Source organism: Nannobrachium achirus (assembly GCF_963921795.1).
Source record: "Nannobrachium achirus genome assembly, chromosome: 2".
NCBI lineage: Eukaryota > Metazoa > Chordata > Actinopteri > Myctophiformes > Myctophidae > Nannobrachium > Nannobrachium achirus.
In genome coordinates this window covers 11,255,383-11,270,616 of record NC_137811.1, presented here as the reverse complement: position 1 = coordinate 11,270,616, position 15,234 = coordinate 11,255,383, and the positions used below count along the sequence as shown (strand labels likewise).

The following is a 15,234-nucleotide window of genomic DNA, read 5'->3' as shown; positions in this document are numbered from 1 at the left end:
TCAAATCAACATGGTTGCGCAGACGTATTTTCGGCAAAGTGATAACATTTGGATGTGAAACAGAGAGAGTGGTCACAGTAGTGTGCTTGTAGATCTGCTGTTTTCACTACTTTTGTGCGACGGCCTTGTGTGATGAAGCAGGGCTTTACTTTACGAAAGAACTTACAAATTTGAAACTTGGAGATACAAGGTTTCTGCCCGACAACGACGATTTCCAGAATAGGGATAAACCTAAATCAATAGTTTGTTTTAAGAAAGTATGTCACGGCGGCTTGTGTCTGAATCTACCCTGTTTGTTCCTACTGTCAGTACCCAGTTAGGACAGTGACTTGGGCTTTTTACAGATTAAAATCAAAACAGTACAAATATGTTATTGAACAACAGGGGGGCATTCTCTCTCAGAGATTCAGTTCCACTGGAGAGTGGACAAGAAGCCTTGGAGTGCTTGGGGGGGAGGGGGGGGGCTCTTCAGGCGGAGAGGATCATGGGAGGTGGAATGGAGGTGGGGCACATGCTGTGGAAAAGCATGACATCACTTCCTGTCCCACGCCCAGATTATCCATCATTAGGGGTACCAGCTGGACTCACTTTAAACAACTCCCCAGGGAGCGCTCCCTTTCTTTCTCTCCCTCTCTCTCTCTCTCTCACACACACACACACACACACACACACACACACACACACACACACACATGCAGAACGCAACAGTCCTCATCCAAAAAAAATCTTTGTGTGCACAAATATGTAGTTGCGTGTGTATGTGCGTGCGTGCATGTGTGTGTGTGTGTGTGTGTGTGTGTGTGAGAGAGTGACATCACTGTTAAACAAGGCTGAGGACTCAGTCAGTGCATGGTTCCAGACGGCAGCAGTGCACTGACAGGACGTTGATCTGAGACATGGGAACAGTCAGACTAGGGCTGTCACGATTATGACATTTTACATGACGATTAATTGTCACTCAAATACGATTTACTTGTGTTATTGTCGTTGACAATTACATTTCTGTTTGGCTTTTAGGCTTTGAAGTTGCACATGGCAGATATGACACATAACCTAAATATACCAGTAAGACTCCCTAATCGGGAGATAAGCGACCGTAGGTCGCTTATCTCCACAAATAGGGCAAAAATTTGTTTTTCCAAAATCTTCCTGATCCATGTTGATGAGATGAGTGTAGACATGCTGTGTAGTGATTGTCGTGATTTTAGGGCAAAATCTGTAGGAGCAGTGTCCAAAAATGTGTTTTTAAAAATCAACCTGAAGGTGGCGCTATATGGGACAGATGCATGTTGATGGGATGAGTGTAGAAATACTGTGTAGCGATTTGCGTGATTTTAGGGCAAAAACTGTAGGAGCAGTGTCCAAAAATGTTTTTTAAAAATCGGCCTGAAGGTGGCGCTAGAAGAGGGCCATGTGAGAAATGAGGGGTGGGGTCTCCGCGTTGCCTTGGCGGACGAATAGGTAGCGGCCCCGGCTCTCCCGGACGCTCCTAGCCCGATGTACGGCATTTTATGTGAGCTGCAGTGGAGGGGGTCCTCCACTGGGGGCAAAATGTGGCATGGATGGGGGCAACGGTTGTGGAGATATGAGCAGGGCAAAAGTGTGACGTGTCACGTGTCACTCACGGAGGGACATTTTTTTACACCTGGGGGTCCCCCAGGGACCTGGGGGTCCCTGGAGCTCCGGGGGTCCTTGGAGGTTGTAGTTTGGCAGGTAAGGAGTGTGTGTGCAAAATTTGGCATGGATGGGGGCAACGGTTGTGGAGATATGAGCAGGGCAAAAGTGTGACGTGTGACGTGTGACTGACTGACTGACTCAGGGACGGACGGACGGACAGCCGGTGGAGGTTTTGGTAGTAAATGCGACCTACGGTCGCAACAAAGAAATTACTGACACATTTATACTTAAAAAAGAACATTGATAGTGGATAAAGCCAATCTACAAGCTCACAACGCGTCGTGAGCTTGTAGATCTGCTATTTCCACAATTATTTTACTTAAACAAAATATATGAAAGTTTTCAACATGGAAACGATTATGACGATTATGAAAAATACTCGCGATTATGTCAAATAATTTCGATTAGACGATTATGTAATAAATGTGACAGCCCTAGCACTGACAGGACGTTGAGCTGAGACATGGTAACAGTCAGACAGACTGAAGGCTGGTGGCCCATCAGTTCCTCATTTCATTCAAACGGAGCAGATTGGAGGTGTCAGAATCAAACACTCAAGCACTAACAGACCCACCCATATGGGTTGGGCCCACACTGTAAATTGGCAGTTGTTGGACTCTTTTGATGAGATGGATGAAATTCAGTATAGACATTTATGCTGGTCATACGTCCCAATTTTCTTACCTATTGATATGTGTTAAACGTATTATGTTTTTGAACAGGGCTTAGGTGCTTAAATAAAATAAAGTTCAGTTGTGTATTCCATTTCTTTTTTTTAATCGATAGTATACAGTAGACAAATGTGGAGAGAGAGATGGGGAGTGGTCCCTTTTTTGGGGATCCCTGTCATATTTTGGTGACCCTAGGCTAGGGGACCAGGGGAGAACTTGAAACTCCACACAGAAAGGCCCTTTCGCCAACCCCACCTTGGGTATGGGCACTCATGACATCCATCGAGGAGAGAACACGGCCCCCCAGCGCCCACAGCGGGAATCAAACCCAGGACCTTCTAGCTGTGAGGCTACAGTGCTACCGACTGCGCCACCGTGCCCCCCGAAATAACACACATAACACTTTCAATGCTCTAGGACAAGGGTCTTCAACAGGGGGTCCGGGACCCCTAGGGGGTCCTCAGAGTTACCACAGGGAGTCTTTCTTTGTGTGATAGAAGCTTTTTTTCCTCCTTTTTTATACTAACCGCTTGAACACTAGTGTCCATATTCTGAGAACTTTAGCCAAAAATAGCAGATCTGCTCATTTCGGCAAAGAGGTTTGGTGTAGAGGAGAAAAAGAGCAGACTAAGTACAGAGTGAAAGGTGAAGTTTATTAAGTATTGACGGTTCAAGTGGTTAAATATTAGCCTTGCAAGCCATCCCGAGTTACGTCATCACCAATGTGCTTCCTTTCTCGGTCTGGTGTCCCTCCCATCGAGTCTCTTTATGAGAATTAGGTTCTCAATTTCCAATCAAAAGGCTGCATTTCGAGCGAACCCGCCTCACACCGCTCCTGATTGGTCGAGCGGCTGCTACAGCTCTCACATTTTATAAACAAACATGGCGGACCCCATGTCCGATGCGAGTTCACAAATCGCAAATAAAAGCTGCATTAAGCGAAGTTTTATCTGAAATCAATGGCATCTCATAACTTAAAAACAAACAACAGTTTGCACCTTTGGAATTTCTGTCTGGAAAAGACGTATTTGATGTTCTCCCGACGATGTTTTGATGCGCTGATGACTACTGAATGGACCTGTCAGTCAAAGTGAGTTTCTACGTCATCGCGTAATGCATCGTCTATGGAGAACTCCCAGACTCTCCTTTTGGAGAGTCTGGCTGTTGCGAGGCTAGTTAAATATATGGAAACACAAATTGACATGAATCCAAAATACACCGATGGTTGTGCTGTCAAACAATGAAATTATATGGTATCTATGGGTTGTGGGGGTCCCTGCTTCATCTCTCTCTCAACTAAGGGGTCCTTGGCCTGAAAACATTGAAGACCCCTGCTCTAGGACTCTCCGCAATTGCGATTGGACCCAAAAATCTGGCAACGGTCAGGATCTGCTTTACACTGTGGTTTTGTTTTGTGGGGAGGGGGATGGGGGGTCCACATGTTGATGCTGCAATAATTGGGCCAAAATACGTCAACGCTTTTTCCACGGGTGTCGATTAGATCACTTTCTAGCAACTGTTTTGCCTGCCATATGGTGAATGGAGACTTCAAAGAGAGTTTTTTTTTCTTTGTCAAGCCCGCCGTCATGATCTCAGACCAATTACCATGAGCAGCAGCAGTCTTATCAGCAGGGAGGTCATGTGTGTGTGCGTGTGCTGTGGGGGGGCATGAGAGGAAAAGACTCGATAGGCGCTGTGTGTGTGTGTGTGTGTGTGTGTGTGTGTGTGTGTGTGTGTGTGTGTGTGTGTGTGTGTGTGTGTGTGTGTGTGTGTGTGTGTGTGTTCCACCATACCATTAGTGGGTGTTGTTCATATCAGTGTGTATTGATCGGTCAGTGAGACAGACAGGGCATGACTGGGCTCAGCCCGCACTTCAGCCACAAATATGTGCTAAGGTCAGCCAGAGATGTCACTCTTCCACATATCATATGGACCGCGGGGGAAGACAGATGCACACCGGGGCCCATATACTCTATACACAAAAACTAATACAACGCCTGGTGCAATAGGAACAACAAAACATCTGACGCAATGAATAGGAACAACAAAAAGATTATCGCATCACTAGGGCTCTCACGATTATTACATTTTACATGACGATTAATTGTCACTCAAATAATTGCGATTAACGATTTAATTGTTTTTTGTTGTTGACAATTACATTTCTGTTTGGATTTGCATATGGCAGATATGACACTTAACCTAAATATACAAAGAAATGACTGACATATTAAGGTTAGCGTTATACTTAAAAAAAACATTGATAGTGGAAATAGCCGATCTACAAGCTCACAAGAGCTTGTAGATCTGCAATTTCCACAATTTTTGACTTTTCTTTTTTATATATGATTTTTTTTCAGCATGGAAACGATTATGACAATTATGAAAGATAATCACAATTATGTCAAATAATTGCGATTAGACGATTATGTAATAATTTTGACAGCCCTGCCCATATACTCTATACACAACAACTAAACAACGTCTGGTGCAATAGGAACAACAAAAAAATGTCTGACAATAAATAGGAACAACAAAAAGATTGTCGCATCATTACTTGTAATTCAGCTTTTCAATGTATTTGCCTATTACATGCCCAAAATAGGGATGTAATGTTTAAAAGGATCCCTGGCTAATACAACAAATATGCCTTAATACATTACAATTGTCCTTTGTAACTACAATGTAAAATTAAAAACACCTTAAATATTTTATTTCTTCTAGACATAGCTAATCTTTCACTCAATAGGGGAAATTCCTGTTGCAAGTTGATGTCATAAATGTGTATCCCTATTCATGGTATGCATGTGCAAAAACACACACACACACACACACACACACACACACACACACACACACACACACACACACACACACACACACACACACACACACACACACACACACACACACACTTAAAATATTGATTTGATACTCATATTAACCATAGGAAGTATTACGTTTTTTTGCACATGCATGCCATAAATTCCATAGGGATAGATCAAACATGGTGTTATCTTATGACATCATCAACTTGCGACAGGCATTTTCCCTATTAAGTGAAAGATCAGCTATTTGTAGAAGAAATAAAATATTTAAGGTGTTTTTAATGTTACATTGTAGTTATAGAGGACAATTATAATGTATTACGGCATATTTGTCGTATTAGCCAGGGATCCTTAAAAAAAAGAATCACACCAAGTGTGAAGTGAGCGAGCCATTTTATAAACGAAGCTTGGCGAATGCGACCCTTGGCGTAAAACCTTGAGCGCTGCGTGCCAAATGTAGGCCAGATGTAGGCCACGCTTTGTGTTCCGGACAAAGCCAGATGTTGAAGCGTTAGCTCCTTCCAGGAGAACTGCTCAAAAAGACTAAGGTCACCAAAATAACATAGTTTTCATCAAAACGAGCAGTCCTCCAAGCTGGAGGAATCACACTTGTCTGAATAAAGAGACCAATGCTCAGGGAGCATCTGAAATGATTGTACGGTATATCTTTGGCCACACTACTATGGCAGGAAAGAGGCACCGTTTGTGTTTTACAAACATCTCACTCTCATGAGGAAATGTATCACGGAAGTTAGAATTTGTGAATATTTCCAACTCAAATGTAACTACTAGGGCTGTCACAATTATTACATAATCGTCTAATCGTGATTATTTGACATTATCGCAATTATTTTGTCATAATCGTCATAATCGTGAATGTTGAAAAATGTCCGAAATAGTGGAAATAGCAGATCTACAAGCTCACAACGCGTCGCATCGCGACGCGTTGTGAGCTTGTAGATAGGCTATTTCCACTATCAAAGTTATTTTTTAAGTAGTAAGTTGTCAAATATGTCAGTAATTCCTTTGTATATTTAGGTTATGTGTCATATCTACCATGTACAACTTCAAAGCCTAAAAGCCAAACAGAAATGTAATTATCAACGACAAAAACACAATTAATCGTTAATCGCCAATTATTTGAGTGACAATTAATCGTCATGTAAAATGTCATATCGTGACAGCCCTAGTAACTACTAATAAAACCTGCTGAATGAATCAACTGCTTCAACCACTACTTGTAAGAGATGTATATAAAAGTGAATCTCGCTCCCAACAACCCGGGGAGGCTTCTCTCTCCTCGACAATATAAGCATCATCAACCCCCCCACTTGCTCAATGCCAATTCACCAGACAATGACCTGGTCCATCCATTCACACATTGAGCCGCTTGGGTTGAATCAGACATTACACAGACTTACTGTAACTGTCACTGTCAGGTCTACTGCACATTAGTGTTGTCAAAAATATAGGTATATCGATAAATATCGATACTAAAAAAATCCATTCGGTACAATACGGCTTTTCCGTAGTACCGGTAGTATCGATATTACGTTTTACAGTTCGGTACGGCTTGCGTTGGTTGACTTCAGAGGAGCAGACAGACACACATGCGCCAGCCCAGGCCAGTACACACACACACACAACATGCTGCAGGCAGCCCCTCTGCCCCTCCCCTCTTCTAGTAAACACTGCACTGTTTCACGTGTAATGTTGCCGCCGCGGGACATACTGCTGGTCTGCTGCGTATCGTCGCTACTACTCGCTGCTAAAAGCACAAGATGGCATCTGCGCAACAACCACAACGACCCACGTTGGTCGAAAAACAAAACGCCAGGAGTGAAGTGTGGAAATCATAGGTGGAAATACTTTGGTTTTGAATCGGATGATCACGGAAGGGCAAAGGACAGCTCCAAGCCAATCTGCAGGAGATGCTACAGAAACGTTCCGTGCAAAGGAGCCAACACAAGCAACCTGGCGAAGCATCTCAAGGACAGACACCCTGATCTATACAAAGAATTAAGAGAGGTTGGTAACAGTATAACTTGGCATTAAACTCGGCCCGCGAGCCCAGTAAACCTGTTGACGAGTGCGTTGTTGTCCTGTTAGCAATAGCTATTGCTTTAAGCTAACCAACAATAGCTGTTGCATTATGCATATCCGGTCTGGAGAGGATACGGAAAAGATTCTTAGTTTGCATGTGTTTGGGAGGGAGTGGAACTAGTTTGAGTAGGCGGGCTTTAGACCGGATGCATGGGTTAATATGTGATTAGAAACCAAGCTGATTCCATTGACTTGGCTCTGGTACGGACCTCGCTAACGCTGTAACCAAGTGGTTATCAACCTGTGGGTTGGGACCCCCAGGGGGTCTCAACAGTAAACAAACCAACAAAGTTTTGTTTAAAGTGACAATTTGAGGACTTTTTAATACTGTAATACTAAAATGACAAATTAAACAAACTGTATTAAGGGGATTGCACACGGTACGCGGTCACCGCCTCCTAGCAATTCATTTTCAATGAGGCGGGCGGCTATTTCGTCCGCGCAGCGAAGTTTAGAGGCGGCGAGGCGAGCGGGCGCAGTCCCGTGAAAATCCCCGCGAGCGTGCTCGTTTGTGCATGCGTACGCGGGCGGTGAGAGATGGATTGTGTTCATCTTTGTGAAATACCGCGCAGCGTTTACTCAAAGAGCGAGTGTGTTTGTGTATCACCGCGGCGCGGTCCTCGCAGATCCAAGCGGGAGCCCCGGCGGCAACCGCTGTCCGTCTGTAGAGCGCCTTATACAGTTGACTATGGTCAGAAATTAATGCTGTTTACTTTACTTTTATGTATACTTTGGTTTATTTCTTAATTTACAATCTTACATGTTTATAAAAAGTCTAAAAAATATATTCTCTCTCTTTTAGCACCAGAGAGAAGCTGAGCAGACTGAAGCTCAACATGCTGCAGCCAGACCAACACAGTCACAGCCTAAACTAACAGATGCCATAGAACAACAGACCAAGTATGATGACAACTCACGTGAAGCCAAGAGGCTGAACAGAGCTGTAGCAACCTACATTTGCATGGATCAGGTCCCTATTTATACTGTTGAGAAACCTAGATTCCGACAGCTTCTCAAACAGTTAAATCACAGATATTCCCTTCCCTCAAGTAATTATTTCATGGACACAGAAATCCCTGCCCTCTACAATGAAATAAAAACAGAAATCCTAGACAGTCTTATGGGCAGTCCCTTCTTTTCATGCACCACGGACCTATGGACCAGCAGGTCCTTATCCTGTTTCATGGCACTAACTCTACAGTTTATAACTGACTCCTGGAACATGAAGAGCTGGTGTTTGGGCTGTGCTGCGATGGACTATGTTCTGTACTTGCAGCTCCTGAAAGCTCTGAGTAGCAGTATTTTGCACTGTTTTTGTTTCAGCTCTTGAAAGCTCAGAGTAGCTACAGTATGGTTTGAATATGCACACTACCTCTTTACTTTACAAGTGCAATGCATGCCATGCACTCACTGTTACTGTGAAAGAAAAATATTACTGTGAAAGAAAGTGTAGTTATTTCTTCCAGACAGTTGATAGTTCATTTTTCTATTTGTGTATTTTTCTTTAAATAAAAATATTTTTTTTGCACTAAATTCTCCGTGGTTGCGTGGTATCGAAAATGGTATCGAGTATCGAAATTTTTCAAAATATCGTATCGAAGTTGAAAATCCAGTATCGTGACAACACTACTGCACATCAGCTGCTACTGAGTCAGACAATTGCAGCCACATATTGTTTTCATCCAAAATGAGCTTCCACAGAAAACTACTTTGACCCACTTTACACCTGTAAACCACCAGTGATGTGCCAACAAAGTTGATTCTTGATTAGGGATGGGATGCTAAGAAAATGTCATATAACGATTATTGTGACAATTGTGACGATTATTGTTGCGACGCGTTCTGAGCTTGTAGATCGGCTATTTTTTTGGCAAAGACATTTGATAGAGTAAAAAAAAGACTGTATCAAGTACGCATGTTATAAGTACCTTTCACCAGAGGGTTTAAGTGCTACCAGAAATGCAGCTCGGCAAATAAAAGGTGAATTGATCCCAGTGCATGACGGAGGACGATATCACGATAAATTTAATCTCCACAATACGATTATCGTGAGTGTTTTTTTATCATGATAAACGATAATATCGCGAATCGTCCCATCCCTATTCTTGATCCAGCTCCACAGGTTAATTTAGATAACTTCCAAGGTTGCAGTTGCATGGGTGAATGAGGCTCCATCCTATCAGAACCAACGTTCTATTCCAGGTCTAAATCATTATCTGAATGAGCTTGGCTCAAGACCTGGTTCATCCGACCAAGCTTGAGGCTAACATCATGCACAAAAGGTCGACCATCATAGGCTCAAAGCCAACAGTATTCTGGGTCACTTGGACCAAATATGAGATGCAGTACAATAGATACTATATGAACCATGCTATATAGGCATTATATGAAAGAATGTGGTTTATACAATACATGATATGAACTACTTCTGCATGGGCCTGATACATATGAGTAAACAGTGTCAGAAATAATCCTATAGTATCCTATAGATAGACTGAAGAGGCGTGAATGTGTCTTTCATCTGAACAGCTGAATAAGGCAAATTGCGTTTGACATTGAACAGGGAAGAATACACCATCAGCAGTACAGTATGAGGCCTATGAGAACTGTACTCTGCTGACTGTATACAGTACGCACTACGGACAAGTCAGGTTTTCCATGGCAGTCTCCAATATCGATTTTCATTTTTCAAAAACAATTTTATATATATATATTTCTTGTTGCTTTTTACACCTAGCTCTGCAGGAGTTTAGCCGTCTTTTTTGGCTGTGTCTGCGTGTCCAGCTAATCTCACAAACTGTTGGGAGTGATCAGCGCAATGCACTACTGTACAATTGTACACCGTAGGGCTGTCACAATTATTACATAATCGTCTAATCGCAATTATTTGAGGTAATTATTTTGCATAATCGTCATGATCGTTTCCATGTTGAGACATGTTAATATACTGTAGTTTCAAACACTTTCAAAAAGTAGTGGAAATAGCAGATCTACAAGCACACGTCGCGTTGTGAGCTTGTAGATCGGATATTTCCACTATGAATGTTCTTTTTTAAGTATAAAGTTGTCAAATATGTCAGTAATTTCTTTGTATATTTAGGTTATGTGTCATAATTGCCAGGTGCAACTTCAAAGCCTAAAAGCCAAACAGAAATGTAACTGTCAACGACAGATACACAATCAAATCGTTAATCGCAATTATTTGGGTGACAATTAATCGTCATGTAAAATATCATAATCGTGACAGCCCTAGTACACTGCTGACTACATACAGCATGCACACCGACCCCCCACCCCCCTATATTCATTACTATTTCTTTGCAAGTACATGTAAAGTCCTTATCCCAGGCTTAACTTAACTGTGGGAACAGTACCTATAATAATAATACTGTGATATGATCCAGGAAACGACAGCATGTAAACAGGTTATCCTGGGGTTCGAGTTTGACAGCGCACCCTCATCCGTGGGTTACTGATGAGTTTGTGAGAAATAAACATCAATACTGCACATTGACATTCCTAGTTCCTACCACCCATCACATCCTCACCTTCTCGATAACAAATCTGATCCATTTAGCGATTTGGCTGCCCTTGACATCGGTGCGTGTCATGTCATATGCAGTTGATATATCATGTTTGTTTTTTTTAAACATTCTGGGCAGATCTACAAGCTTGCAGTGTGCCGTATCATTATTTTCAATGATTTATTGATTTAAAAGTTATTTATGCTCATTTATATTTACTTATTTGTTCATAAGTAAAATGTTCTCAAATAGAATCTTTATTCAAGAAGTACATTTTGATGCAAAATGTCGGTTAATAAATAATCAGTGGTCTATATTAGGAGTTAGGACACCTAAAAATGTAATCGGGCTCCGCTGTAGTATTCATCACATCATCTTCTCAACAAGAGGCTGACAGCTGAACAGCTGTCGGCAACAGAAAAGCAGTCACTGCTGGAGCCAGCATCACTCAAGTGTTATAAACTACTAGCTTAGTTAGCAACAATTTAATCTGTTTATTTGCTGTTGTGGATTAGCAGTCGCATTCAGAGTGCCAGTCACTGTGGTCAGTGCCATGTCACGTTAACATACACCCTTCTATTTAGGGATGGGTATGGGTATTGGCAAGAAGCTCACAATACGATACGTATCACGAATTCACAATATAAATTGTGATATATTGCATAATATATTGAGATGAATCACAGGAAGGCGAACTAGCTAATAGTATAGAGACATCTAGAGCAGTGGAGTGTCAGGACCGGACTTCTATCATTGGTTTCTATGGAACAAGAGTTTGTTTTTGTTTTTTATCCAGGTATTGTGATACTACAGCTTGGACTACTCGATACAGTATTGGGAAATACAAAATTGTGATGTATTGCAATATCGATTATATTGCCCATCTCTACTTCTATTATGACTGTCACTTTCATACAAAGGAAGAAAGAAATGTCTACCAATCTTTCTGCTTCACATACAGTAACCTTGACAGTATGTGTACTGCTAATTCAATAGAAGAGTAGAGAGAGAGACCAGCACCAACCACTGCAGATGTACTAGTTCATTATTTATATAAAAGGATCCCTGGCTAATAAGCCAAATATGCCATAACATACTCTACTCTCTACCATACATAATGAAGCTTTAAAGCAGGGGTCTTCAACGTTTTCAGGCCAAGGACCCCTTAGTTGAGAGATGGAGCAGGGACCCCCACAACCTCTTTATAGATTCCATATAGTTTCAATGTTTGGCAGCACAATCATCAGTGTATTTTGGATTCATGTCAATTTGTGTTTTAAAATATTTAACCACTTGAACCATTAATACTTAATAAACTTGACCTTTCACCCTGGACTTAGTCAGCTCTTTTTCCCCTCTACACCAAAGCTCTTTGCCGAGAATAGCCGATGTACAAGCTCACAACGCCTCGCGCTTGAGCTTGTAGATCTGCTATTTTTGTCTAAAGTTCTCAGAATATGGATGCTAGGGTTCAAGTGGTTATTATAAAAAAGGAGAAAAAAAGTTTCTATCACCCAAAGATTTGGAGGACCCCCTGTAGTAACTCTGAGAACCCCTAGGGGTCCCGGACCCCCTGTTGAAGACCCATGCTTTAAAGGATATTGGATGGGAGATTAATTCCCTTATTTTGGCTAATTTACGCGTCGCCTCGTCAACACCAAGTATCAATTAGCTCTCAGCGGTGTATAGACTCAGTAAACAGCTCAGTCAGCCACTGACCATCAAGATGACAGTATGATGAATGACACCCAGACACTGCTGCGCTACAGAGAGGACTTCAACTTCTCAGTCACGAGTCAAGACTGTTGCTGTGTCATGCTGGTACCATTAATATGAGCAGTTAGTATAGTGAGAAAAGATCAATACTGTCTGTCTGTCTGTCTGTCTGTCTGTCTGTCTGTCGGAGACGATGTAGGCTAACCCATGTCTCTGGAGAAGCACACACACGTTTGTATTACTATACTCGTGAGGACGTGAAAATATTATGACGCCAATTGTTTTCCAATTTTACCATTTTGGGGCATTTTTAGTTCACCCAAAAGATACATTTCTTCCAATTGTTTCCTCATCCCATGGAGACTTTTCTTTTTGCATTCCTAAGCCACTAATTTGATGACCAGCAGTGGTTCCCTATGGAGACACAAAGAGCCTGCTTTGTTCCCTATGGAGACACAAAGTGTCTCCTCAAATTATTGGCTTAGGGAATGCGACAAACCAAAATATATCCATGAATTCATTCAAGTCTCAATGGGTCGAGTAATTAATTGATGGGGGGGGGGGGACATTTGGGGGGTGAACTACCCCTTTAAAGCCTGTGTTATACACCAAAGTATAAATAAGGCATAACGCTTATCTCAACCGCCTAAACCTCAATGTTTAGGGGTTGTGTAAGGCTATATAAAAAAATAATTACATCCATTTCTCTTCGGAGAATCGGAACAATAGTCCTCAAAAGGTCTATTTAAAACTTTCTGCCATACTTCTGGGGGCCCTCGCAAGTATAGAAATGCATTCTTCAAAATGTGGGGATTCCCCCCTCTTAAATGCTTTACATATTTACCACACACACACACACACACACACACACACACACACACACACACACACACACACACACACACACACACACACACACACACACACACACACACACACACACACACACACACACAAAACTGAACGTCATAGTTGAAGAAAATGGTAGTAGAAAGCCGGAGGGGATGAAGGAAGAAATAAATATACTTAAAACCAGGAAAAAAGAACAAAAGGAAGGTTGATATACAATGTGCTGTGCAGCTGTGTTGTGTCATCTTGAATTCATCGATCACGTGGTGAATGTGATCAATGGTTGTGATCATTGTCTGCCTGGCAAGCATGACTAGTAGAGTACATGGCATCCCGGAAACACACGCTGGCCCAGTACAGGACAGGATGGAATTCCATCACAGCCTTCTCTCCTGTCTCTCCCCTACACTCTCACTCTGTCAGCTACCATCTGTCATCTACTGTGCAAGGTCTCCTTTCACAGGTTTGCTACCTCAACACAGCAAACTTGGGACATTGGCTGTGGGCTTATAGATCTGACATTTCCTAATTGTCTTCCTTGTTTTGAAATGTTTGAAACAGATTTATACAGATGAATGAAAACCATTCTGAGGATTATGCAAAATAATTGCTATTAACTCAAATAATTGCAATCAGGCTATTATGTACCGTAATCATTCTGACAGTCCTAGTGGGAACATGATAAAACCTCAATGATCCCGATACTGCCTTTTAAATAGGGCCGTCGGATCTGCGTTGATAATGACATTTTACTTGACTTTACTTTACCATACTTTACTTTACTTGATCAATTGTCACTCATATAATTGTGATTTAACGATTTAATTGTGTTTCTGTCGTTGATAATGAAGAGAAATTGCATTTATGTTTAGCTTTAGGCTTCATAAACAAAAGTTGCACCGGGCGGAATATGCACTGGGCAGCATTTCTCTAGGCCTTAATAAGCCATCATAGAGAAGTTGATAGTCACATAGTTATGAGGACAGGACACAAATTCCAGCTGTATTAAGCAATGCTACGTCTGGTCCAAGTCAGACAACAACACAAGACACACTACAGGACCAGAGCTTTATCTGATATCTGAACACAGCTACCCTGTTCTCTTCTCTGTGTGTGTGTGTGTGTGTGTGTGTGTGTGAGAGAGAGAGACATTAGTTCATTGTTTTGATTGTGTCATTCCACTATTGCATTGGCAATGTAAATGTATGATTTCTCATGCCAATAAAGCCCCTTTGAATTGAATTAGAGAGAGACAGAGAGGGAGGGGGCGGGGGGTCTGAGGATTAGAACGAGTTCAAAGTAGCAGGAGAGAAACATTTTGAATTAAAAGGCGGCCCGGGCCGGAGTGGCTGAAAAAAGAAATCTAACCCCAAGTTTGAAGTGGGCATGAATGTGTGACGCAACAGCGCCACTTGGTCACCAGCGGTATTGCAGCTCATGTTCAGACTACATAGTATACCTACCTACCCATCCACCCAGTAACCTACACACACACTCACGCTAAGGAGACGGTTTACCACCGATCTAAACCTGTATACTGTCTTGTCTGTGATGGTGTTGTCAACGCAGCCTGTTGACTCCACGCAGCTTCCACAGGCCTCTCTACTACTGTGAAGTGTGAACTGCAAACAATTCAATGCAACAGGGGTTTTATTGGCATGATAAAACATGTGTGTTGCATTGCCAAAGCAACTCAAACCAAACAACAACCAAGGCTAAAACATGCATGCACAATTAAAAGGAGAATAAAGAGATGTGTAAACAAAGCCATGTCACATTCATGATTGCATTAGAAGCCTAAGTTGTAAATACTGCCTTCCAAAGCGTGCGTGCGTGCGTGCGTGTGTGTGAGATGCTGTTACTTGT

General features: G+C 42.0%; 1 protein-coding gene across 2 annotated transcripts in view; it reads right to left on the bottom strand.

The window, feature by feature from the left end:
• fam171a1 (family with sequence similarity 171 member A1) overlaps positions 1-15,234 on the bottom strand; it is a 293,547-nt gene that overhangs the window by 277,010 nt on the left and 1,303 nt on the right. The gene's annotated exons all lie outside the window — the stretch shown is intronic.